The 26,122-nt window shown below is 42.0% G+C and overlaps 1 protein-coding gene and 1 long non-coding RNA gene across 7 annotated transcripts in view; one reads left to right on the top strand and one right to left on the bottom strand.

The window, feature by feature from the left end:
• The window catches only part of GRID1 (glutamate ionotropic receptor delta type subunit 1), a 703,469-nt gene that overhangs the window by 434,850 nt on the left and 242,497 nt on the right, over positions 1 to 26,122 (bottom strand). The gene's annotated exons all lie outside the window — the stretch shown is intronic.
• LOC310845315 lies at positions 20,091 to 23,039 on the top strand. Its single transcript, XR_014564632.1, has 2 exons — positions 20,091 to 22,286; positions 22,431 to 23,039. It is a non-coding gene; the product is annotated as an uncharacterized lncRNA (long non-coding RNA).

The following is a 26,122-nucleotide window of genomic DNA, read 5'->3' as shown; positions in this document are numbered from 1 at the left end:
TGCCACTTAGTCAATTTGATGAATGGATGAATGCATCCATTTGCATCTGAATCTTTGCAATGTTGTGGATTAATTATCCCACAGATTATGGACATGTGTCCAAATAGCCAATTTGCCGCAATCCATACATAAATAGGAAGAATCTTCATAGTAAGAAATTCATACAATGGCACCATAATAAACATGGATATTCATTGAATGTTTGTTCGCTTCGGGTTAGCAGCATTTCTCTTGCATTTTAAACCACTATTATGCACATTCCAAAGGGAGAATCATACTACGCAGGTAGCTTTGAAAACTGAAACGTTCTGTGTGTATGGTTCCTAATATTGACACAAATATTCTTCTGCTCTGCTTATTTTTTATTGCTGGGTCACTGTAGATATATTGACACATTACAGTAGTGAGTGGTATGTAAAAATTCCACCCTGCATTCATCTGGGTGGGGATTTCATGGTAAAGATCAATGCAATGGACCTTATCTGTGTTGTTCCAGGTCTTAAAGGATTACAGCAGAACCAAGGGCTGAACCCATGGGAAAAAATATTTACACATAACTACTGCAGAGCTGCCATCCATACGTACTCCCAAAAAAGTCCAAGAGGCGCCGGTAGAAAGAGCCACATCTAAGAAGCAGCAGAGAAGGTTTAGCAGTGGGATTCACAGCATGGTACCAAAGGGTGCAAAGGTCCCCTTGAGGACTTCCCCTGAAGTCTGGGAGACCAGCTCTATTTGTCACACACACTGCTCTCTTTGTCAGGAGGTGGCAAGGAGGATGCAGAGCTGATGGAAGATGGTGGAAGAGCTTTCAGTTCCATGTGCTTTTGGGCAGCTGAACAGAAAGTGGAGCAGCTGAAAGGGGACAGGAAGTTATCTGGGAGACTGGAGGGATGAGTGGAAAAAGAGTGAATGAGTGAGACCCGGGGACAAAGTGTGAAGTTGCAGGAATCAGAGAAAGAAAATTTGTGTGTGCACGCACACACACATGCAACCACACACACAAATTCTGAACCAGTAAAACGGATTGTCTTGAAAACTGAATACTTTTTTCATTGGTCCCATCTCCCCAACTGCCATCAAATCACAGACCACATCTGTTTCCATGGACTGAGCTATAAAAAAACCATTGATCCAGAGCTTTCTATCACTGTCATAGCACAAAACCATGGATTCAAGACACAGATTCTTATGGATTCTCAGATTTTTGCAAAATTACCATCAAACTATTGTCAGCTACGTGTCCAGAGATGTGATTTGTTGGTGGTTTTCTTATCACTGTTTGGAAAAAAACCCCACAAAAATCTATGAGTATCCAGGCCTTGGATTAATGTTTTGTGGTACTGGAAAACACCAGACTTGTGCTATTGATAGATATATTTTATTTTACTGTGTAGTCTATCAATGTGAACTTGGATTTGATGGTGGGTTTGGGGGGACACTGTGTTAAATCATGAAAATTCAAGGTGATCCTAGCTGTTGGGGAGTGGCAGGGGCAGGGGGAAGCAATGAAATCTCTTGAAATTTCAATTGTGTCCATAAGGCTAATAAGTTTGGCAACCCCTGATTTAAGGGGGATATGGAATTTGTTAAATAAAATACTATAAATCTCCCAGACTTATTAATGACCTAGTAAGGTAATTATCAACTATTATCTAAAGCAGGGGCTATATAAGTATATTTTGCAGTCAGTTCAGCCCAATTTCATTTGACTATTTCACTAGATGAAGTCATTACTCATCAGTGACAAAACCTTATTCCATGCCCACTGCCTCTGCCATAGCCACAAAACATTTCTCACTTTCAGGGATCATAGCATCAGTTCCAAACCCTTATTATAATTTAGTTACTGCAGATCTTGCAATAAATCCAAGGATTGCCCTGGCTGGATCTGTTAGAAAGTAATACAGCAGAGCATTAATTTAATTCCATGGTTCTCGGAAAGTCATATATGGGCAGGCATCCCTATGTTCCCTGTGTGGGTGATGGTGATGGCAAATGTGCTCTTGGCAAAATACCTGACCAGCTGTTGGTTGTATTTAGGACCACAGTAGACATGATATGCATGCAATTGCATACAACAATTGTTTTAAACCAATAGTAGACTCAGAAGACTTAAGGCATGAGCAGGAAAAACAACAAAGGGAAGGGCTGTTTAATCTTTCCTCCAACTGTTTTTTTTTCCTGCTCAAAAGCACAACTAGAATGTGTTTTGCTTCCCTCATGGGGAAAAAAGATTTGGGTATCTGTTTCTCCCCCGTCCTTGCACTTCAAATGGGTGGAAAAACAAGTTGAGAAGAGGGTCAGTCTTGAATACAGCTGGCGGAAAAGGGGTTAAACAGCCCTCCCCAAGAAACAGCTTGTTAAGGTGGCCACTTTTGCATTACTGCCCCCCCCCCGGCTCCACAAAATAATACCAATGAGGTTTAAGTTGTGTTATTTTTCTAGAAAAAGAGGTGCTGGATCTCACTATGAGTGACCTTGTTCTCTTGTAATGGCAATGGGGTCCACCTGAGAGGAGCCGGGCATGAGTTCCGTCAAGTTCCGGCTGAAAAAGAAGCCCTGGGCTTAAGTTGATTTAAGTGGATGCATATATAGAAATAACCAGGGCCGTCTTTAGCATATGCACCGCCGGGGTACAAAAATCTGCCCAGCGCCCCCAAATTAACTTTTTTTGGGGGGGAGCCAAAGTTCTTAACCTTTTTTAGGGGGGAAATTGCTCACCTATAACAAGGACGCAGTTTTTGTTTCCTGACTCGTCAGGAATATTTGACGCTATGGAGTAACAGAGCAACGGAAGAGGGAGGCTCCATTGCTTTTCACTGCCGACAATTGAGAGGGACTGGTATACAGTAGGTATACATTTGGCGTCCCCAGAATTCAGCGCCTGGGCGCCCCTCATCCCTAGGTAAAGACAGCCCTGGAAATAACTGCTATAATGTAGACAAAAATGCAATACATCTCACCGCAGTAGGGAGAAGACCTGTTTGCCACCCAGGTGCTCACAGCTGATGATCAGTTTCAAGGCAGCTATTCTTCCTTCTTACAGTTCTTGGTCTTTAAACCAGACTTGGACTGGGCATACCTTCAAACAGGACTCCTCTAAGAGAGGACTGCCCCATGACCAGGGGTGCCAACTTGATTAAAATATTGTGGATGCCCAGGTAAACCCCACCCCACATAATTGCTCACAAGATCTGGTGCATGCACACGATTTGAATGACAATGCTCATCAACTCTGCCCCCTCCAGACACCTCAAATCTTTCATTAGGAGGGCAAAGGGACCTCAGCCCCTAGGAGTTGATTCCTATGTCCATGACAGACTGTCAGGAGTGCGTGCAGGATCCAGGCCCTGTAACTGGTAGGGCCTCGCAGGACTGGCTTGACAGAAGACTCGTAGCATCTGGTGGCAAGGGCTGGGAGGGGTATATAAGACCAGCATTTCCCTCTGGCTCTTTGCCACAGCAACACACTACCCACCTAGCTGTGCTTCGGCTTCCTGGCTCCTGGTTTCTTGATTTGTGGACTCTTGGCTTCCTGACCCTTGGACTGCTGACCCTGGACTGCTGATTCCTGCGTCCTGTCCTCTACCCTGGTCCTGACATACCAAGCCAGGACTCCGACTGCCTGTTAACCCAGACTGTGGCACAGTCCTTGAAACAGAGGACTGTCTTCCATAAAGTAGGACACTGCTAATGCTTTAAACGAACACTGCAAAACACATTCGAATGCCACGATCTGAAGCTAGGCTCTTGAAACACTGTAATCTACTAGTCTAGGCCATGTACAACTTGCCTGGCCAGCTGCTTCTCGCTTCACGCCATTTAAAAACCTCCTTCATAATTCAAAATTTCACTTGACAAGACAGGGATTTAAACAGATAACAAGGATCAGTGGGAAACAGTGTAGAAGACTCACTCATTCACTACAACATCAGCTCCTGGGACTGATATTTCAAAAGACTGATGGATGGGCGGTCAAGCAAGAGAGCAAAATGTATAATATACAGTACTGCAATGTTTTCTTGCCAGGGTAAAACAAAACTGTCTTTCTGGGGATTTTACTGGAGTCTACGTATTTTATTTTGCTTCATTCATAGAATGCTGCCCCTATGTAGCAAACAAGTGTCAGAGGCATATGCAGAGACACAACCATCCCTTGAAAAAGATTCTTATTTTAGCTGATTTCATATGCCTGGTGCAAACATAATGTTTATGATTCCTAAGAAGGAAGAGGCTGTAGGATTATGCATTCTCTCCATCCTCTACCAGTTACCTCCTTCTGACCATGCAGGGATGCCAACCTGAATAAAATATTGGGGGGGGGGGGCAGGTAAGCTCTGCTCCACATAATCAAGCACATGACACAGTGCACACACACCATTTGAATGGCAATGCCCATCAACTCCCCCCACGCCCCTCCACCCTCAAATATTTTATTGGGGGGCTGAAAAACCCGCAGCCCCTCTGAGTTGGCTCCTATACTACCACACAACTCTTTAATCATGGAATAGTGTTAAAATCTGCCTCAGTGCTAACTAGGTTTACCCTCAAGTTTGAGACCAGTGTTTTATACTGGTTTGCAAAGGCCTGGTTACAAGGGAGCCAGTTAACATAACCAAGGTTAATGCTGATGCAAAGAGCATCAAGTATATAGCCTGAGTTTAGCAGACAATCAAAGGGAAGGTGTGTGAAAGTTCACAACACACCTCATATCTCGAAAGGATACAAGATTACAGAATGCTTTGTCTGCACATTTGACCCTAGTTTTTGAAAACAGGAATTCTTTTTTATTTTATTTAAAAACACACACACCAATAAAACAGAGAAATCACTGTGCATTTTTAGCACTGCATTCCATTTTTTCCCTAGATTTTGCATCTTTGTTGTCATATTTTCCAGGTGTTCTTTCATTTCCACCCAATTTAGCAATGTTATCTCACTGGGTAATACTTTTGTTGTTGAACGTTTTCCTGTTCTGATTCCACACCTAAGGATCTACCATTCCATTTTGTTTCTTTATTTGATTTTACAAACTTGCCACCTACAATTACCTGCCACAATGCAGAGTGATTTCTCCTTACATTATTTCGCACCCTTTAGTGGGTTTTCTCCTCTCCACCAAAGCCTTCAATCAAACACTCAGTGACTCCAGGGCAAAATGTGGGACTGAAGAGGTAATGGAATGACATGAAACACAAATAGAAGCTAATGACCTTTAACATTAGCAAGGCCTCATCTATCAACAAAAGAAAGTTATTTTAGAAGCTGCTAAAGACAGAAATGTTTGCTTGCTTTCCCCCTCTAACCATTTCGGACTAGGCACTCTAAAGACTGTGTGACCCCTAAATAGTGGGTAAAAGGTTGTTCTTAAAGCACAATCCTAAACATGTGCAGTCAGAAGGAACTCCTACTGAATTCAATAGTGCTTTCTCCTAGGTAGGATTACAGCCTATGCTGCTCGTATAAATAAATTAAACTAAATTGTCTTCACTGGTTCCAATGGGACTTACTTCCTAGCATAAAAGTTCTAAAATTGTTGTGTGGCCCACGCAACATTTGTGATTATTTCATAAAATTTATAAACTGCTTGAGTGTAAATAAATAAATAAATAATCATAAAGTGGTTTACCCCCAAAAATAAAAATGCCTAGGATTTTGAGAAATACTTTTAAATGGACTGTTAGTGCTAGACATTTCCTCTGCTCTGAGTGAGCAGATATTTGGGCTGGCTCTATCATTAGGCAGAAAGAACCAGCCCCCAGTTAGCCTTATTTCATTCATTCATATATATATATATATATATATATATATATATATATATATATATAATTTTATTAGTTTTTTAACATACCATTTTCAACAATAATTAAACATACTTTTACATCTTATTCCATTTTTTTTACCTCCATCAGTCCTGTCTGAAAATTTTCAAATCTAATCTCTAAAGCAATTTGTATTTTCCCTTTTACATTTCAAACTCATAACGAATATCTACATCTTTTTTCTACTTTGTAACACTTTGTATATTTCTCCTTACAAAACTTCTTGTAGTCCTACTAGCGTAATTTGTTGATTACAGTTGATTAATCAACAGTTAGCCTTATTTCCATCTCCCTCTCAACGAGGCCAACCATGCCTTACAGCAGGGTCAAGTGATCTGCTTTAGGCAGCACCAGGAGGGGGCTAGGCAAAGGCAGAGATTGCTGCCTGAAGGGGTGGATGGCTGTGTTTCTGAAGTGTCTTAAGTGTAGTGTGGGAGCGTGACTTGCTAGCCCTGCTTCCAAAGTCAGATTTGGATTTGAACAAGTGGAACTGGAGTCTAATAACAGTATGAATGTATAAGGGAAGGGAGGGGAGCAGTGAGTGCTGATACTACAACACACACACACACACACACACACACACACACCATAGCCCAAATGGTTAGACAAACTTTTGGCTGTGATTGAGGTTCATGTGCAAATTGATTGATTTGATTTGATTTGATTTGATTTGATTTATATACTGCCCTTCATCCTAGGACCACAAGGTGGTTTACAGTATAAAAACACAAATAAATTACTATGGGCAATATTACAACCTTAGTCCACAGAATGAATGAATGAATGAATGAATGAAACTTTATTTGCGTCAGCCATCGGCCATAGCAACAAAAGAACATTGTGATATACATAAAACAAAATAAGAAGTCGATTATATAAAACACAGTTTAGGGTCCTGAATCAGCAGTCCTATAGTGGACCTTATTCTGATTGCTCCAGTCCATAGATCTCCACACAAAGAAGCGCCCAAAGTTGAACTCTCACCCATCAAACAGACATTTGGTTCTTGATTAGGGATATCAGAAAGTAGGGTAGATTTAGAAGGGGAGGGGCGAGTTTAAGAAGTCTGAGATGAAGAAAGGCCCATCTCTCAATACTACCTCAGAGAATGGTCTGAAGGCACGAGAATACCATTACATTATAAAAGCTAAGCAGATCTACACTTTGTCAATGCTTGTATTGATAGACTGTCTTTAAATTTCACATAAGCTGATCTGAGATTTCTGAAGCAAGAACCAGGAACTACTGCAATGAGTACATATGTACAATGAGTACACACACACACACACACACACATATATATATATATATATATATATATATATATATATATATGTATATAAATATATGCAAAAGAATTGTGCCATCTGCCTTTGCATCAAAATAGAGAGAGGGTCCCAGGAAGGTTTAAGAACACACTGTAACCCTGCTGCTATCCAATTGCATCTGCCAAGTGAAACATGCTTATTAAACAAGGTTAAATGTTGGATATGTCAAAAAGAAGAGAAAGAGAAATCAGCCGAAACTCAAAAATGAAATGAATAATGAAATGAATAATGTAAAGGAAAAGAAAATGTCTAAGGCCACAAGACACCAGTAAGGAACCTTGTTTGAGATGCAGGAAATATTACATTTCAATTTGTAATGTTAATCCATTTTACTGCAACAATCATGTACTGTGTAAGCATGAGGACAGGCTGCCTGGATTCTCATGCACTAGGTGACCTTACTTGTCATTTCAATCAATGCTACAATTTAAAGTCTTGATTAAGCATTATCTGAGTTCAAGCTAAATGGGGAAAGCAAAAAACATTGCATGACTGCTCTCGTTTTTGCTCATGGTCCTGCAGATCTAAAAACAATGGCTGACACAACGTGATTCTTACAGAATTTATTAACTATGAGCACAAAATGTCACTTAGGAAACAGCATTTCTGTTTGTGAAACAAACATAATCCCAGATCTGTATATTCCTAAATGTGTTTACTAGGAATTAAGTCCCATTGATTGATGTGTTTGCATCTGAGTATCTGTAAGGGTAGCACATTTTTTCCTTCACAGTCAGCAGGTATTAGGTATGTCTTTAGAGATTATATATTGGGATGGCAGCCTAAGAAGGAGAAAACTGGCTTATGCCCCCAAAAAGTGGCTGTCATGGGTTGCAAATACAGAGGTGCCAGGACTCCTTGTGTGTGAGCAATGTCACACACAAAAAAGCCATACAGTGGACCCTCCGGGCGTCCGTCCACAGCCTGAAAAGTCTATAGGCAGACGCCCCGCTTCTGCGCATGCACATTTGTAACCTGAAAGTTACGTATCATGTTCGTAACCTGAAAGTTTCATGTTCATAACCTGAAAGTTATGTATCCAGAGCGGTATGTAACTAGAGGTTCCACTGTATATGCCAGATTCTCTCTTCTTTTGACAGAGATGCAAGTTGTTGCTGGATAGCTCAGTTTGCAGAGCATGAGACTCTTAATCTCTGGGTCATGGGTTTGAATCCCACATTGGGTGAAATATTCCTGCATTGCAGGCGGTTGGGCTAGATGACCCTCATGACCCCTTCCAATTCTATTATTCTAAATAAATGTATGTGTATATTGTGTAGCTCAATTGGAATTATAGTTAATTTATACTTAATTATTGCCTGCATAACTTATCAGACCCACAAGTGTTAATTGTTGCATGTTGAGCTGAAAAAAGGGGGATAAGGAAAACCAATTCCTTTCCCATTTGCAAACACTTCTCTGCCTAGTCATCTGGGGGCACATTTCTCCTCACAGGAGACCAGAAGTGTGACTATTTACAAGCGTACTTTAAGGTTATATTGCAGTGGGCAAGGAAGGAACAACGTTCACCAGGTTGGAACATTAGAAAAGCAATACCTGTTTATGTCTGCAGGAAAGTTTGCACCGCCAACATGGCCAAATGCCATGTTTTAAATTTTCTCATTACCAAACAGGATTTATAAAGGTCTCAGAGATAAAAGCTCCCACTTACATCATTGCAAGGCAGGACTAAATAGACTGCAGTCAATGGAGAACTGAGCTGATAACAAGGCTTATTATCTTCACTTAAAAAATGGATTCCACCATGAAGGCAAGAGGATTCTGTCCAAGGAGACAACCAGAGATGCCTGAAAGCACACTGTGTTCTCACGGTCTAACGTTACCAGAATTGAGTTCCTGACCTCAGCAACTTTCCATATACTAATTAGAATATAATGCAGGGAAAAGGTCACATTTGGATAATGCAGTGAGAATTAATATCTAATGTCCTTGCAATTGTCTTTGATTTGATTATGTGTACACTGCCAGCCGAAGATTTAATATTATGCATTTTATTCATATTCACTTTGTCAAACATCTCTTGTAGAAAGAGTACTAATCCCAAGATGCATTTATTCTGATTGAAGGAGAAAATTATTTGAAGAACCAGCATGCATAGTTAATAGTATCTTAAAGAATCGGGCAATATTTTTCCCCCATTTTGATTTTCTACCAACTTTGTATTTATTAGAGTTGCTTTATCACCAAGTAATATACCAGTGGCACATGAGCATAAGCCTCTTTTCAGCATTACTGCAGCTGGTATGATATCCTAGACTAGTTTGAGTGGAGAGGTACTTATAAGAAAGTGCCTGGCAGATAAACAGATTGCTGAGAAATCTTATAGCCACAGTCATAATCCCACTCCCACCCCCTTCTCAATTCTGTTGACATGCTGGTAGTCTGATAACCAGATCTGGTCTAGGTCAAGTTTGGAGACCCTGTGGCCTTCCAGACATTGATGGACTCCAACTGCCATCAGCCCCAGGCAGTATGGTCAATGATCAGAGCTGATGAAAACTGTGGTCCAGCATTATTTGAAGATGTGCCAGCTGCTGATTCTTATTCTCTTGGACTTCTTTCGATCCATCTATATACTTGAATCTAAATCTATTTCTGTATCACTGTATAATATATATACAATTATTCCTATTGAGTTGTGCATGAGAAATAAAAGTTCCTGAATTCCTCCCCATGTTTTTTCCTCCCCAAGCTTTAGGAAGATTTTGGGGAACTTCAAGAGATATCTAAGATGGGCTCCCTTTTCAAATGGAAATCTAGACAACAAGAGCAGGATGTGCACTTCATTGTAAATACAGTAGTACCTCAGGTTACAGACACCTTGGCTTACAAACACTTCGGATTACAGACTCCGCTAATTCGGAAGTAGTACCTTGGGTTAAGAATTTTGCTTAAGGATGAGAACAGAAATCGTGGGGTGGCAGTGGGAGGCCCCATTAGCTAAACTGGTACCTCAGGTTAAGAACAGTTTCAGGTTAAGAACAGACCTCTGGAACGAATTAAATTCATAACCGGAGGTACTACTGTACATGCTTAATATTCTGCCCAGAGTTCATAACTGTTGTCATTTAGGCTTCAAACTGATGCAATTAAAAAAATAATTAAAAAATGCTCAAAACTTCAGTAGATCTTTACAAAATACTCGTTCTGTTCTTAGCATTATATATATCACACACACACACACACACACACACACACACACACACACCCCTCTTGTTTTCTTTCTGGATGTTCCAGTTATATTTTTAAAAATTGTCACAATCAAGCTGTACATGTGCCTATCTGCATGAAAATGAGGCTGTGCATTTCAATTTGATATTGGATTCTGGGTTCCATTCAGAGGGCTGCTTGGATGCACATCTGCAATGACTCTTTTTTCTCTCCATTTATGCTGGCACCTCCTCCGCATTAAGCATAACCACATTGTTACATTTTCCGGTTCATTAACAAAAACGCTTGATACAAGCCCAGATCTCTTTTCTCACCATCACACCCATTTCTACCACATCATTTACCAGAAAGTTAGGTTTACCGTATCATAGGTATTCGGGGCCAGGCAGGAATTTTCCCTCCTGTTAAATAGGGCCTGTCTGGGAGTTTTGCCTACCTCATAGCAATTGTCACAACTTGTTGGCAAGTCAGTCACTGGCATGAATCCTGCCCCCCCCCCGAGTGGTGGATCAATTCCCGCATCCCAACCCCTCCCACCCTCCTCCTTACAAGGCAGAGTCTTAATTTATCTAACAGGCACTAAGTTGAGCATTCAATTCACTGTCAAACTCAAGCAGAGGCTACTTTAACAATTATCAAAATAATCATCTAACAGCCACTGTGGAATGGGCCACTAATGCTGGGCTCTTCACAGGAGTGGCTCCATTCATCAGCAGGGTTTTGTACTTGCTCACCGAATCCTGTTATTTTGATAGCATGGACTGTTGTGCTCTCCCATTCTTTTCCTTGCCCCAGTGCCATGTTCCAAAGGGAGGCATGTACCCAAAGCATCACTAGCTAATCTAACATGGATGCTTTCTTTCTTTCCCTCCTCCTGCTCTGCAAATTACTCTAGCGTTGAGCTCGGGCTGCCATGTATATGACAGCGAGAATGATGGAACTAGCAGGAGGCACTTACCAACAAGAATAATTTCAAAATTTACTCTGCTAATACAAGCAACCCTTCAAAGTGGAGATAGGATGTCAGATGGCATTTCGTCACATATTTATTTGAACCAAAGGCCTATGATCAACGTGACGAAGAGAGGCGACAAAATAACATGCATCACTGATAGCTGCTAAAAAGTTATCGGTGGTGGAGAAAATGTCTTCTTCCAAACATGAACATCCCAGAGGATGATGAAGGTAATAGCTTCAAGCCTGAGCAGACTGATTTCTATTACTGCGGTGCATGTCCTCCAAGCAAAGCATGTTTGTTTGTCTCACAGGCGCTGCAACGCTTGTCATCATTTTATTAAGCAGAAACAAAACTATGACATTGAGGCATGGCTTTTCCCTTGCAGCTTGTGTCTGACTCACTAAACCAAAAACCTGAGAGGGAGAAATCTGAAGTTGGGGAAATGAAAAAAGCATCTAGTGTACAGCTGGAGTACTGCGTGGTCTAACATATCTTTCTTCATAGGGATGCTACTGGGATGCTACTTCAGAATTTGAGGGGCTTGGTTTCCCCCTTCCCGCTCCCTGGCTGAAGTGCGCAGATATCCCAAATGGCCCCAAGAAAGCCCCAGAATGTCTAGTCGTTCCCAGACACCTCTTGGCTCTGTCACATATCCTATGGACAACATAGGAAACTGTGATTAAGTAAAAGTCAAAACTTCTGGACTCTCCCGCTTGCTGAAGAGCCAACTTCTGAAAAAGATTGTGGGGGCCTGATGCAATGTCCTGACATCACACGTGTGATGCCACGAGGAGCCAGGGACGGAGTCATATGCGGAGGAAGCATGACCCCAGTGGCTGGCACCCCGTTCCCCCCTCCTCCAGCTGTGCAAGGAAAAGATGGGGAAACCTGCTCTCAGCCAGTGGTGGCGGCGGCGGCGGCAGCAGCAGCAGCAGCAGGAGAAACTGCCAACCACTAGAGCCGCATTGTGACATCATACGTGTGATGTCATGAGAAGCTAGGGACAGAGTCATGTGTGCAGGCAGCACAAGCCCAGTGGCTGGCACTCCCTGTACCCCCCTCCTGCTGTGCAAGGAAAAGATGGGGAAACCTGCTCTCAACCAGTGGTCAACCACTAGAGCCGCATTGTGCTTGGCTCTAGTATCAGCCTCCTTTGCCTCCTCCTGCACCAACACCAGCTCAGGGCCTGCTTCCTCTGTCCCTCCCCCAACTGGTAGGAGGAGGAGCCACTGGCCACCAAAGCCATCTGGCTCCACATTCAGCCTCCTCTGCCCTCTGAACATTGGAGGGGGCGGCCCCTTCAAAAAAATACATGGGAGGAGCAAAGTGCCTTGGCTCCTAAGAGTTGATGCCTATGTCCTCTCGGAGCCAGTGCGGTATAGTGGTTAAGAGCAGTAGACTCATAATCTGGTGAACCGGGTTCGCTTCCCCTCTCCTCCACGTGCAGCTGCTGGGTGACCTTGGGCTAGACATAATTCTTTGAAGTCTCTCAGCCTCACTCACCTCACAGAGTGTTTGTTGTGGGGGAGGAAGGGAAAGGAGATTGTTAGCCGCTTTGAGACTCCTTAGGGTAGTGATAAAGCGGGATATCAAATCCAAACTCCTCTTGTTCTTTTTCTTGGCTGTGTGGTGAGGAGAGAGACAGAAGTGCATGAGCCTGGGGGAGCCTCATTCCTCTGTCATTAAACCACAGATCAACATGATGTTCAAAAGCTACCGCAGTCTGTTCAGTCCAAGTTAAGCTGAAAGCTGTACCACGCCTTGCTAAAATGCTTTTAAACTGTGCCCACAAATTCATCAGCATTAACGGATCTAGACTATGTTGTTTCATTAAGTCTAATTGGATGGGAGACTTTTGCTGAAACATTAAAGAACAGTTTGGGTTTGACACTCCTTGTGTATTTCAGGTAAAATAAATATTTTCAGCTAGCTGTAAGTGAGAAGAAAGAGTTACAATAGGAGTCCCAACATAACCTTAAAGTGGGCTTTATTTTGAGAGAAAAGTATAATAAAGGGCTGCTTTTCCCTTAAAAAGAGCAATACCCGATAGTCGCACTCTGTTATTAAGAGCTTAAAATACAGACAAAGCTGTATAATTCAATAGCAAAGGCACTTTACTGGAAGTAAGAAACATTTAGAGTCTTTTAACACAAGCCTCGTGTCCCAAAATACTAGTTGTAATGGACTCCACACTCTTTTGATTGTTTAATACACAGTCAGAGAAATTGCTGCATAAAGTGCAATTCTCCTAGCATGCAAAGGGATAAGGGTTGTGTTAGGTCTTATTCTTTGACCCAATACAAGAGGGAGGCTAATGTATTATCTCGTCCACAACTAGGCGGGAGGAGGGGGCAGGGTCATTCCTCATGCATTCACCCCTACCTACTTCTTAGCTAAATGCTTCATTTTTCCAAGGGTCTAAAGACCTGTGCATTGCAATGTACCATGTGATATCACCTCACTGTAAGTTTCCCTAGCCTCTCTACTTCATTGGCCGACAGCCTAGCGAGGCCACATCACATAACTACATGACAGTAGTTCTCAATAAGACAAAGCAGCAAAGCATGTTCCCCCAACATTTAGTTTTAATAGCCCATGTAGATATGGTTTGGACGCGGGAGGCGCTGTGGTCTAAACCACTGAGTCTAGGGCTTGCCGATCAGAAGGTCGGCAGTTCAAATCCCCACAACGGGATGAGCTCCCATTGCTCAGTCCCAGCTCCTGTGAACCTAGCAGTTCAAAAGCACATCAAAGTGCAAGTAGATAAATAGGTACCACTCCAGTGGGAAGGTAAACGGCATTTCTGTGCGCTGCTCTGGTTTCGCCAGAAGCGGCTTAGTCATGCTGGCCACATGACACAGAAAAACTGCCTGCAGACAAACGCCAGCTCCCTCAGCCTGTAAAGTGAGAAGAGCGCCGCAACCCCAGAGTCATCTGTGACTGGACTTAACTGTCAGGGGTCCTTTACCTTTACCTTTTTTAGATATGGCTTTGGACTGTATTTCGTGTGTGAGTTCGAACGAGTTTTGCCATTGATGTGCAGTTAAAGTGTGCTCTTATATGCTGTGTGGATTTCAATCTAATTTGTTAACAGCTGGTGAGTGATAGCAGTATTTGGATCCTCACATCAGGGATCCTTTTTGAAAGAAAGAAAGAAAGAAAGAAAGAAAGAAAGAAAGAAAGAAAGAAAGAGAAAGTATGAAAGAAAATTCCTTATCTTGATCAAGAAAGGGAATTGACCAGGGCAAGGTGGTGACTCTGTGGACCAATGCTTTTGAGCAGACAGGAGCACCTGTCAGAAACTGGATTAGAGTACAAACATCAGGGAATGGTCCTCCAGATGTTGCTGAATTACAATTCCCATCTTCCTGCCCATGCTGGCTGGGGTTTATGGGAGATGAAATCCAATGAAGAATCATAGAATTGTAGAGTTGGAAGAGACCCTGAGGGTCATGTAGTCCACAGGAATCTTGCCCACAGTCACCCCCTGGTTAACAGCCAGAAACACTGACCCATTGTGTCACAGTACATTGCACATCTGGAGGGTTATAGATTTGTAATCCCAGAATACGGCAAATGAGGGTGCAGGGGGTTCCTGGGAACCAAGAAGAGGGTGAAAACGAAAGGATATGTGTGTGGAAATGGCAGAGAGACTTATGGGGGTAACACCAAGCACAGAGCCACGTGGATTCATTATAATCTGAAAAAGGATTATTATTTCTAACCCGAAGGAGGTCAATGTGGAGGACAGGACATCCATAACTTCTGTTCTGTTTTCTACCTTGCTTTTCAATGTGGGAAAGACTATGGCTGCATCTCTGAAGCTATCCTTATGATTTGGTTTCGATTATTTTATATGATTTAATTTCTAGACTGCTTAATGTATTCAAAGCAGTTTATAAATAACTAAAGCAATAACAGACAGTTTAAATAAGATATCAAAAATGCACAGCTATATATAAAAATGTTGCACTAACACAAAGTTGCTAATATATATAAATCAATATCAATTCATTTTCCTTCTGACACACCATGCTGAAGTCACCTGCACTGCTTGGTCATCACATACCACAGCCCTTCTAGTTCACAGAATCGTGCACGAACCTTTCCTGACAGGAGGAAACTAAAACTCCTCGCCCATTTGCAGAAGCTTCTCTTCCTTTCTTTTTGCACATGAGTCAAAAATTAAAATTTCTTTTTTTTTGTCTTCAAATCAAATTAAATCATTTGGGTAAGCTTGTTGTGAGGCCCAGCACATTACACACTTGAAGAGGAGCCACAGGCACTTAAAAATACTGCTCCTTTTCCTCTTGTCCTCTGCACAATAAAACCAATTAACAAGAACAAATCTTCTATGGATGAAAAGATATGAACGTCCTCAAAAAGCCCTAAATATTAGGTCAGTGCCACTTTACTGAGCCAATCAAATAAAAAACCATTTGTGCAGAGTTAGGCCTCATTAATCTCCTTTCAGATCCAACCCTATAAAATTAATTATCATTTATCTCCATATATTTTTCCTTCCACAATTATAAAAAGTATTTTATAAAAGTATCTCAGTTTTTATTTTATTGTTTTAACTTGGGTAGTCTGATGGCTAATGGCCAAGACAAAAAATCTGTACTTGTGTTGTTGTTACTGCTGTTGATGATGATGATAATGAATGTTATTTTCTGTGAAATAACAGTTATGTCACTTAGGGCTAGTGCAAAAGCAATGGTCCTGATGGCCTAACCATAACGCAGAGATTAGTGTAATACTACAGGCTTGCACATTCCTATTCCACGGTGTCATAAAGCTACATGGGCACTAACCACAACTGCTCCATAAGCATGGCTTGCAAACCCTTGCAAACAACAACAGAAAGCCTGGCTAAACATGGGTCGCACTGCTGCCCATTAATTGAACATTATGGTTACAACAAATCCGCACCCGCGAACATTTCTCTGAGGAAAATAGGGGCATCCTATTCAGTAGCAACAACAACAATTTTACTATTTATACCTCACCCATCTGCCTGGGTTGCCCCACCCACTCTGGGCTGCTTCCAATGTATATAATATACATATATATATGTATAAGCATATATGTATATGCATATACTGTATATACATATTTATGTCTCTCACCAAACATAAACAAACTGTGAAAAAGACTATGAATTGAAAGTGGAGACAGCCTTTCCCTGTTTGTTTGCCTTGTAACACAAAAAATCCTAAATAAAAACTAAATAAAACATTAAACTTTAAAAAGCCTCCCTATACAGGGCTGCCTTCAGATGGCTTGGGGGTTGGATAACTGCATACCCTCCAACAATTCTCTGATGAAAACAGGAACATCCTAATGAGAAGTGGGACATTCCAGGGTCACATCAGAAACCGGGACGGCTTCTGTAAATCCAGGACTGTCCCTGGAAAATAGGGAGACTTGGAGGGTCTGCAAACCATGGAAGGTGGGAAGGAACTCACAGAAGAGAAAGAAAGGGAGGGAGGGAGTACCCGAATTTTGTTCCGAGTCATCTACCTGTGGCTAGGAGATCAGGATAATTTGTTTGTTTATTTGAGTCACACTAGTCAGAGTGAACCATAGCTCTGCACTAGGCCTTAATAAAAGTAGCATTCACTCATTCTTCTGAAATTCTATTACACAAGCTGGGCATCAAATGCCTTGGATATTTCAGTTGCCTCCAGACTGTCAGAATTTCATCAAGTCATGATGAAGAGCTGTAAAATTCCAAAGGGAAATTTCCTTGAGAGGCTCGGAGGTTTCTTCAGTGCTTCCAAAAGATGTGGAATATCCCCTGAAACTCCCCGGGAAAATTGTCGTGTTAGAGATCAGCTCAGGGACTGAAGATACAGTGAAGGAATACAGATCCATTCATCTCCACATCAGAGGGGAAGTCTAGCCCATGATGATCACAAACACAATGAGCTCCCATCTGTTACATGACAACTGTGAAATGAATTGACACACACACACACAACTAGACAGTGTCTATTGTACCAACTTCTGCTAATGAAAGCTTTTGAATCACATCAGGAAATGTTCAAAGGCAACAATAGCAATAGATGTTATTCCAATGACGACTATCATCTTACTTGTCTTGTATCATTCTTTGGGACAAGCAGAACATTAACACCAAAAGGAGCTGTCCTGACAGCTGTTATATACTGTATATGGGGAATTTTAGCAGGGACTTTTCTGCTTCAAGTCAAGGAGAGTGAGAGCAACAAGGAAACTCACTGTCCAGGTTACTCCAGCTATCACCCATTTCCACCATGAAATTAATTACTTCTTAGGGAGGGCAGAGGAGTGAGTTACTATAGAAGCTGAGCTATGAGTAAAAAATAAAATAAAAAGGGTGGTGGACAAGTATAAATAATAATTTTATATAGTAAAACACTGAAATAGACAACACAACCATAAGATTAACACATTAACTATAATATGCACCAGCAGCTAAAAACATGCAGCAAGTTTAGGCATTGGCCAAATTTAAATGCTGGGGGAAATAGAACTGGTTTAACCTAGTGACAAATAAATTACAATGTGTGTGGGATAGCATTCCACATTGGGACACTGCCAGATTGTGTTACATAAAGGTAAAGGGACCCCTGACCATTAGGTCCAGTCGTGCCCGACTCTGGGGTTGCGGCGCTCATCTTGCTTTACTGGCCAAGGGAGCTGGCGTACAGCTTCCGGGTCATGTGGCCAGCATGACTAAGCCGCTTCTGGCGAACCAGAGCAACACACGGAAACGCCATTTACCTTCCCGCTGGAGTGGCACCTATTTATCTACTTGGACTTGATGAGCTTTCGAACTGCTAGGTTGGCAGGAGCAGGGACCGAGCAACGGGAGCTCACCCCGTCACGGGGGTTCGAACCACCGACCTTCTGATCGGCAAGTCTTAGGCTCTGTGGTTTAACCCACAGAGCCACCCGCGTCCCATTGTGTTACATAGAACCATAGAATTGTGGAGTTGGAAGGGACCCTGGGGAACATCTAGTCCAAGCTCCTGCAATTCAGGAATATGCAGCTATCCCATATGGGCATCAAACCTGCAACCTTGGCATTCTCATTCAGCACCATGCTCTAACCCAGTGTTTCCCAACCTTGTGCCTCCAGATGTTTTTGGCCTACAACTCCCATCATCCCTGACCACTGGTCTTGCTAGCTAGGGATGATGGGAGTTGTAGGCCAAAAACATCTGGAGGCACAAGGTTGGGAAACACTGCTCTAACCAACTGAGCTATACACAGTGCACTTCTGATTGTGAAGAGACAGTGAGAAGGGCTTTGGCAGAAGCTCACAAATACAGCCTATTGACCCCCAGGCTCCATGTACACAGGTTTCTTTCAGCGGAGGTGGATATGGGCTATGTTTGGGGCTTGTCCTGTGCAAAATGCAGGAAATTCCTGCCTGTGGCTGTGCATGGAATCACATCCAAGTAGGGGAAAGGGGAGAGCTCTTTGTGGCTGACTTAAATTGCTTGGTTCATATTGGGAGTCCTCCACAACCAGCACTTCACACGCATAAAACACACTGGGGAGCAGCAGGACCATCACCAATATTGGTAAGGTTGGCCACAATGAATATAGATGAATCATGCCATATAAGTGCCACATTTTGGCACAGCATCCAGTCTGGAGAAGTGTCAGAGGCAACCTCAAAAAAGTATAAAAAGAAGAAGAAACCAACAGACTGGCTGAACCACTGTCTAGATTAGGCACCCTCCAGAAATACAATCCATAAAGCATTCAACCCTGTATTGTGACATACGATCTCACCGCTGAAAAATAAAAACAACTTTAACACACAATCAATGCTTTCAGGGAAAATACCCCACTGCTCTTCAAATCTCATTTTGTTCTGTATATCCAAATTGGAATGAATGTGTGCTGCAAATATTGGTTACTGAATGGTACTACATAAGCATGTTGAAAATCTCTCATTTGCACTGGCCAGATACACTCTGGTAATTCAGCTGTATAAGCTAGGGAATCTGTGTCATTTTGTCTGTCCACAATTATCCCGAAAGATGTCAGAAAAAGTCTTGAGGGCAAACTAGGTTGTCGGGGGGAGGGAGGGAGAGATCCATCTTCGTATCTCCCAACATCTTTTTCCTTGGTTAAAATCAGCACTGGGGAATTGTCGGGGTGCGGAGGGAGGTAAACATTTCCCTAAAAGTGACTTACTCAATGCAAACCACAAACACCGTACTGATCCTGCTCATTTTATTATGTTGGGCATGTTTACCCTGAGACTCTTACTCCATTCATGATTAATAATGAGATGCATTTTGAGCTAATGTCTTGCCTTTTGTACCTGCATGTGTAGCTTAGCATTCATCAGACCAGGCCAGCGAGGCTGGCAGCCACAGGCGCAAGCTCAGAATTTGATTACTTTGAAGCTTGATTCAGTCTCAATGAGAAACTGTCCTTCCTTCCTGACAACTGCATTTTAGTCCAGCGTTAGCATGGACTAAAGGGACGCGGATGGCACTGTGGGTTAAACCATAGAGCCTAGGGCTTGCTGATCCGAAGGTCGGCGGTTCGAATCCCCACGACGGAGTGAGCTCCCATTGCTCAGTCCCTGCTCCTGCCAACCTAGCAGTTCAAAAGTACATCAAAGTGCAAGAAGATAAATAGGTACCACTCCAGCGGGAAGGTAAATGGTGTTTCCATGCACTGCTCTGGTTTGCCAGAAGTGGCTTAGTCATGCTGGCCACATGACCCAGAAACTGTACGCCGGCTCCCTCGGCCAATAAAGCGAGATGAGCACTGCAACCCCAGAGTCGTTCGCAACTGGACCTAATGGTCAGGGGTCCCTTTACCTTTACCTTAAGCAATACAGAGATGGATACCAGTGATTTAGTGAACATGGGTAAATTGAATCACAATACAACAATCACTTTGGGGGAGACACCAAAGGCAACTTGACATCCCACTTTGCATTATACAACACTAAATTAAACTTTGATTAGCATTCAGTTCTGCTGGAATTGGCACCGACGATTGCTTAGAACTAATCAACTAAGTGCTGCTCATACTGAAACAGCTGATAAGGGCTTGTCAATTGACATCCTGGGCCAGCCTTATCATTAGGCAGAGTGAAGTGGCCACCTCTGGCATCTAAATTTGGGGTGTTGTGAAAGGGCAGCAAATGCTTAGTCGTTTAATTAATTTGTTTGTTTGTCTTTTTACTGCCAGGGAAGAAGGGAGGATTTTCTGCCTCATATGCCAGAGCAATTTTGTGGGTATTGGGTCTTATGCACCTTGTCTGAGGGAGTGGGGTGGGGGGTGGGGTTTGCGCCATCACAGCAAACAGCAAATTGCTTTCCAGGTATAGCAGGTTTGTACCGCACACATGCAAATCAAGCAGCAGACCGAAACTCCTAGCTGTTTTCTCACAGGTCAATGAACAGTCTTTGGATGGTGAGGATTTGATGGGCTTAATTATTCTGCAGTGACCTACTGTTCAGCATTCATGACCCAAGCCCCATAGCCACTTCCTGATATGGAACCTTGTTTGTTTGTTTTTAATACTTTGTTCCTCAGACGACTTTCACATCATTCAGGGGTCCTCTCCCCCCCCCCCCCACTTCATTAGATGAGAATAAAAAACAGTCCAGCAGAGCCGAAACTCAAAATAAAAGCCAAACTCAATGGGCAGAAACGCAGGCTGCACACATATTTATGACTAAAAATCTACCCAGATGCCTTGCCAAGTCCTCATAAAATCCCAATACTTGGCACGGGATGCTCGGTTTTACAGTTTTAGCTTCCTTTGGCATAATCTGCCATGTTTTAATTAAACAGAGAATGCAGAGTGCTTCCCCAGTAGCCCATGCCTCTAGCCTCATCTCTTTCAATGTGCCATCATGGAAATGTAATTGCAGGAGAAAACGCTTCTCCTGCATACCTTAGAAGGGTGAGCTACGTCCAACAAACAGGATAAGGAAAGAAATGTTAAAATATCAGAAGGAGATATGTTATTTGTAAGGCAGAAGTTCCCAACTCACAGCATAAGACAACCCCAGGTGAATCAGACCAAAGGTCTATCTATCTGGTTCACCATTCTCTTACCATAAAAAGCCCAACAGATGCTTCTAGCAAATGTGTGAGCAAAGAACGAAGGTTGCCCTGGCCTTTGTCCATAGCGACTGGTACTCAAAGGGATGCTGCCTCCAGTCCAAGCATGAAGATTCCCTTCAGCTGTCTTGGCTAATTGCCATTGATAGCTCTATCCTCCGTGAATCCCTCTAATCCCTTTTAAAGCCATCTAAGCCAGCCTGCATCACTGCATTTTGTGCCAGCAAATTGCATGTTATCAATTATGTGCTGGTGTGATTTCCCACCCCCACTCCATCATGAACCTACCATCCACCCATGCCACATATAGAGAAGGTGCAATTCTTAGCTATCTAAGTACCTTCACACCATAGGTGCCAGGTCCCTGGGGTCCCGGGTGCCTGAGGACCCACAAAATTCCCCATTAAGGGGCCGGACACCCACAAATTTCAGTGCCAGGGCCATGCACATTGAATGGTACCCAGGGCCCTAGGCACCCACAGTCACGGTGCCAAGTTGGCACTCCTGCTTCACATAATTTATGGGTACTGTTTGTATTACACTACTGGGAGTTTGTCTCATGTTCCTAGTAATTTTCTGCAGTCTTCCTTATATAGCTAGAGGGTTGTATCAAGTGACCTGTTAGAACAAGGATTTATGCTTGCACAACACTCATTCTCCTCCTCCCCTATGGGCCCCACACCCTCCCCAAATTGCAAGAAGCTCCAGAAAAAGAGTTAAAAGGATTTGGATTTTCTTAATCTAAATTATCTGATAATGTGTTTATCTGGTATCTATGTTTATGAGTTATTTATTTGGATTTTCTTTTTTGTGTAGCACCTTGAGATGTGTGGATAGTAGGTGGTCTACAAATGAACATAGAAGTAACCATAAAGTGTGGTTGCCAAAGCATAGGTAAGAGAGTTATATGCAGATGGAGGGAGGACATGGCATGATGAGGGAGAGCGGTCACTTTGGTACCTGCTCAAATCCCTCAGCAGGTAGATCTAACTTTCCATTTCTTTTCCTATGGACCCATGGAAGAATCCTGCTCTTTAGCTGCTTTGTTGAAGCTGTAGCAGAATATGTGGGCCCATTGCTAGGCAACAGGCTTTTGAGTTTCACATTGAACCAAATCATTTGAATATAGTAAACTCAGCTGAGGAGATTTGAGTATTTATGTCACGATTTCCTGAAAGCAGACCCACAAGACTACAAAGCCCACAATGCAATGTGATTGCAAGCAAAATGTCCACTTGAAGAAGAAGAAGACAATGAAGAAGAAGAAGAAGCATCTATTCTATGAAGCAAGTAGTTGAACATATTAAAGGATGGCCGCGGAACTAACTCAAGGATCAATAGTCAGATATATTTTCCACTGAGGTCTATTCTTCAGGACCAGAAAAATGGAACTGAAAATAAACTGTGCTCCCAGGCTTCACACATGCTTAATATATGCCATTATACATGAATAATTTTGCTATAGTTTCTGTTCTTATTCTAAAGCACATATAAAAATCTCCTGTCTGAACTTCTAATGGTTTTCTAAAATTCAATTTTGTAAAAATTATTTTATAGAAGGGAGGTAATAATGCAAGTCAAGACTTGTTTCAGGATAGGCTTTCAGCAAGCAAACTGCATTTGACTTATTAAAGTAAATCTGAAACAGCTTGAAGTGTTTATCCTTTGCTTTTAGTTTATTTTTATAAGTATAAATTTTTATCAAGCTCATTTAGGCTCACTACTATCCCGGGTGCTCAGAACCCTGAAGCATCGCAAGTCTTTGAACATCACATTTTGATGTCTCCTGAGCCTCGAGGAAGCTATTAAAATGGGAGTAGTGTTAAAATTACCTCAATTTATTCTTTTATCTGAAAAAATTCATACACACCACAGAACGGCATGTGCAAATGGCTGAAGGATGGGTAAGAGCAGAGCTTTGGTTCAGCAGGAACTCACCAGAACTCAGTTCTGGCAAATCTCAGGTGGGCGCCATTGCCATTCTAAGACAATGAGGTGAGTTCATGGTGAGTTATGGCACCTCTTTTTCTAGAAAAATAGCACTTAGTCCAGCATTTTGCCCCCACAGTGGCTGACCAGACACGTGTGAGAAGCCAACGACCAGGACGTGAGTGTGGGAGCATCATTCTGCTCATGCTCCTTGGCAACTGGTATTCAGTGGGACAGAGTAGGTGACTTGCTTAAACAAAGACATATGGAGGGGAGAGGGAAATGGGTTTGAGAAATTTACGTCCCCTGACAAATAAACCTACTGATGTGAATAAATCATGATTCCAATAAAGTCTTGGATTTGATCCGCTGTTTAGCGTGGGAATAACAGATGAATTTATTATTATGTGATAGCGAAAAGTCCCAAAGTTGAAGGAATTGCACTAAAGTTCACACTTTAATAAAAAAATCATGAGCATTTAATATTAACTGCCCCTGGTGGCGCATGTCTTAATCGAAAATTCTGAACTCATTGGGAACCTTCTCTAATTTTTCGCAGGGTTACTGAAGGAGCATCTCAGCTAGGCAACTGGTAGCTGCACACTATTTCTTTGTCATCCAGGAATAGCCCTACACAGTTTAAATCAAAAGCAGAAGAAAGGCTCTTTGTAATATACAAGTTCAGCTTCTCTGTGAAAGCTACACAACCGTAGTTCCCTGAAGGTGTGTGGAGATCTTGGGAGTCTCCACACTAATCATACAAAATACATTAGATGGGATCTCTATCAATGAGCCATAGGAATTGAATCATATTTTATTACTATTATTTAATAACTTGATGCTGGAATGGGTGCTTAGGTGCTGCTGCATGTACACAAAGGCACTTAGGACTCACTGACTCATTCATTTGGGATATCAAAATGCCTAGGTACTTTATGTGCCTCCTACAAAGCTGAAATTTAGCAATCAAGAAATTGCAATCACTTAGAGGAAAAACACCCAGAAACTCTGAAAAGAGAATGTGTATATGTCTCTCCCTCAAACTGGAGGTGATGTGGGGTTAAATTAAGGTAACCAGATTATTTTCAATGAATCCGGGGACACTTTTCAACTTCAATGAATTTTGTATGGGGACTGATTTGTAAATCCAGGGACTGTCCCCGGGAAACAGGGATGTCTGATAGCCTTAGGTTAAATTATATCTTACATCATTCACACTTAAAAAGTACTTGAACTGACCACTTTTGTGTTACATTTGCACCTCCAGGGGCCTACAGCCAAATAGGGTTTTTTCAGAAAAAAAGTGACACTGGGCCCTAGAAGAATTTGGATTTGATATCCCGCTTTGTCACTACCCTAAGGAGTCTCAAAGCGGCTAACAATCTCCTTTCTCTTCCTCCCCTACAACAAACATTCTGTGAGGTGAGTGATGCCGAGAGACTTCAGAGAAGTGTGACTAGCCCAAGGTCACCCAGCAGCTGCATGTGGAGGAGCGAGGACACGAACCCGGTTCACCAGATTACGAGTCCACCGTTCTTAACCACTACACCATGCTGGCTCTCTAATCTGGTTTGGAAACACATTCCATATTGGGCCCCCACAGCTGATTTTTCTTCAAAGTAACATTGGCCAGTATAAGCCAACACAAAACAACGTAATGTGTTGTTTGTCCCAAAGTGTACCAGTAAAATATTCTTCCACATCACCTAGAAAGCTATAATATGAAGTGCTAATCATTCGAGACATTTTGATGTCGGGAAATGTCTGAAAATGAGAAATGGTGAAATCTATCACCATCTTGGCTGTTATTTACCTCAGAACAGAGGACACACACACCATTTAAATGGCAATGCCCATCAACTTGGGGGGGGTTTTCAAATATTTTATTTGCTCCTGTGGATTTCCAATATTAATCATACTCAAAGGCAACTTAAATTCTTTATTCCACTTAGTCTTAGTTGGATGTCACTCTTAGCATCCATTTTCCAACATATTATGCCTTTTAATGATTGTCTTTAAATAGTTTAATCCACTGCAGCTTGTAAAGTCTGTTTACACTTTCATCCTAGACTGCATTTTTCAGCAGAAAGATATGCTATACACATCACAGAAGCTCCAAATATAGACTTACTTCTTAGCAATGGGATGTGATCAAAGTTTGGAGAGTGCTTTGATATCTTGAATGACAAAAGCTTTATTGTAGAAGTACTGTTGTCGCCATTAGATATCTAACTTGGAAACATCTTTGTCCATCACAATGTGTATTCATATTCAACATTCTACTTAGAACAAACAACAATTGCAGCCATGATTATGTGGAGATGTGGATTTAAAAAAAAAACAAAAAACTGCCCTAAATACATAAAAAGTAACTTCCTCTCTCCACCACTGTCTCTGTCTGCACAGCACTATAATTTTTTCAAAGCACAATTGATAAGCTGGTTTGTTTCATGATGTAATTTTTTAAAAATAAAATCATTTGCTGGCCTTGTAACGCTGACCCTAGCAGTAGTGCATAAATATTTAGGCAGTTTCCACCCAAGTTGCTTTTCTCCTTTGAATACTAATGCAGGCAGCAATGAATAAAATGAAGTATCGCTGTATGGAACTAAGGACCAGTCATGAATACCTAAAATCCTCTGTTCGTCAACCCACTTGTTAGCCAAAATTAAAGAAGCCATTACTAATACCTAAGAACCCAAGATTCATTTCATTTCCTAATGATTTCTGAGGTTATACTGTGACAATATCAAATATAATTAACCAACTAGGCATTAATGTTGTAACAACCAGAAAAAAAA

This window comes from Podarcis gaigeae (genome assembly GCF_964106915.1).
Source record: "Podarcis gaigeae genome assembly, chromosome: 5".
NCBI lineage: Eukaryota > Metazoa > Chordata > Lepidosauria > Squamata > Lacertidae > Podarcis > Podarcis gaigeae.
This window is presented reverse-complemented; position numbering and strand designations above follow the sequence as displayed.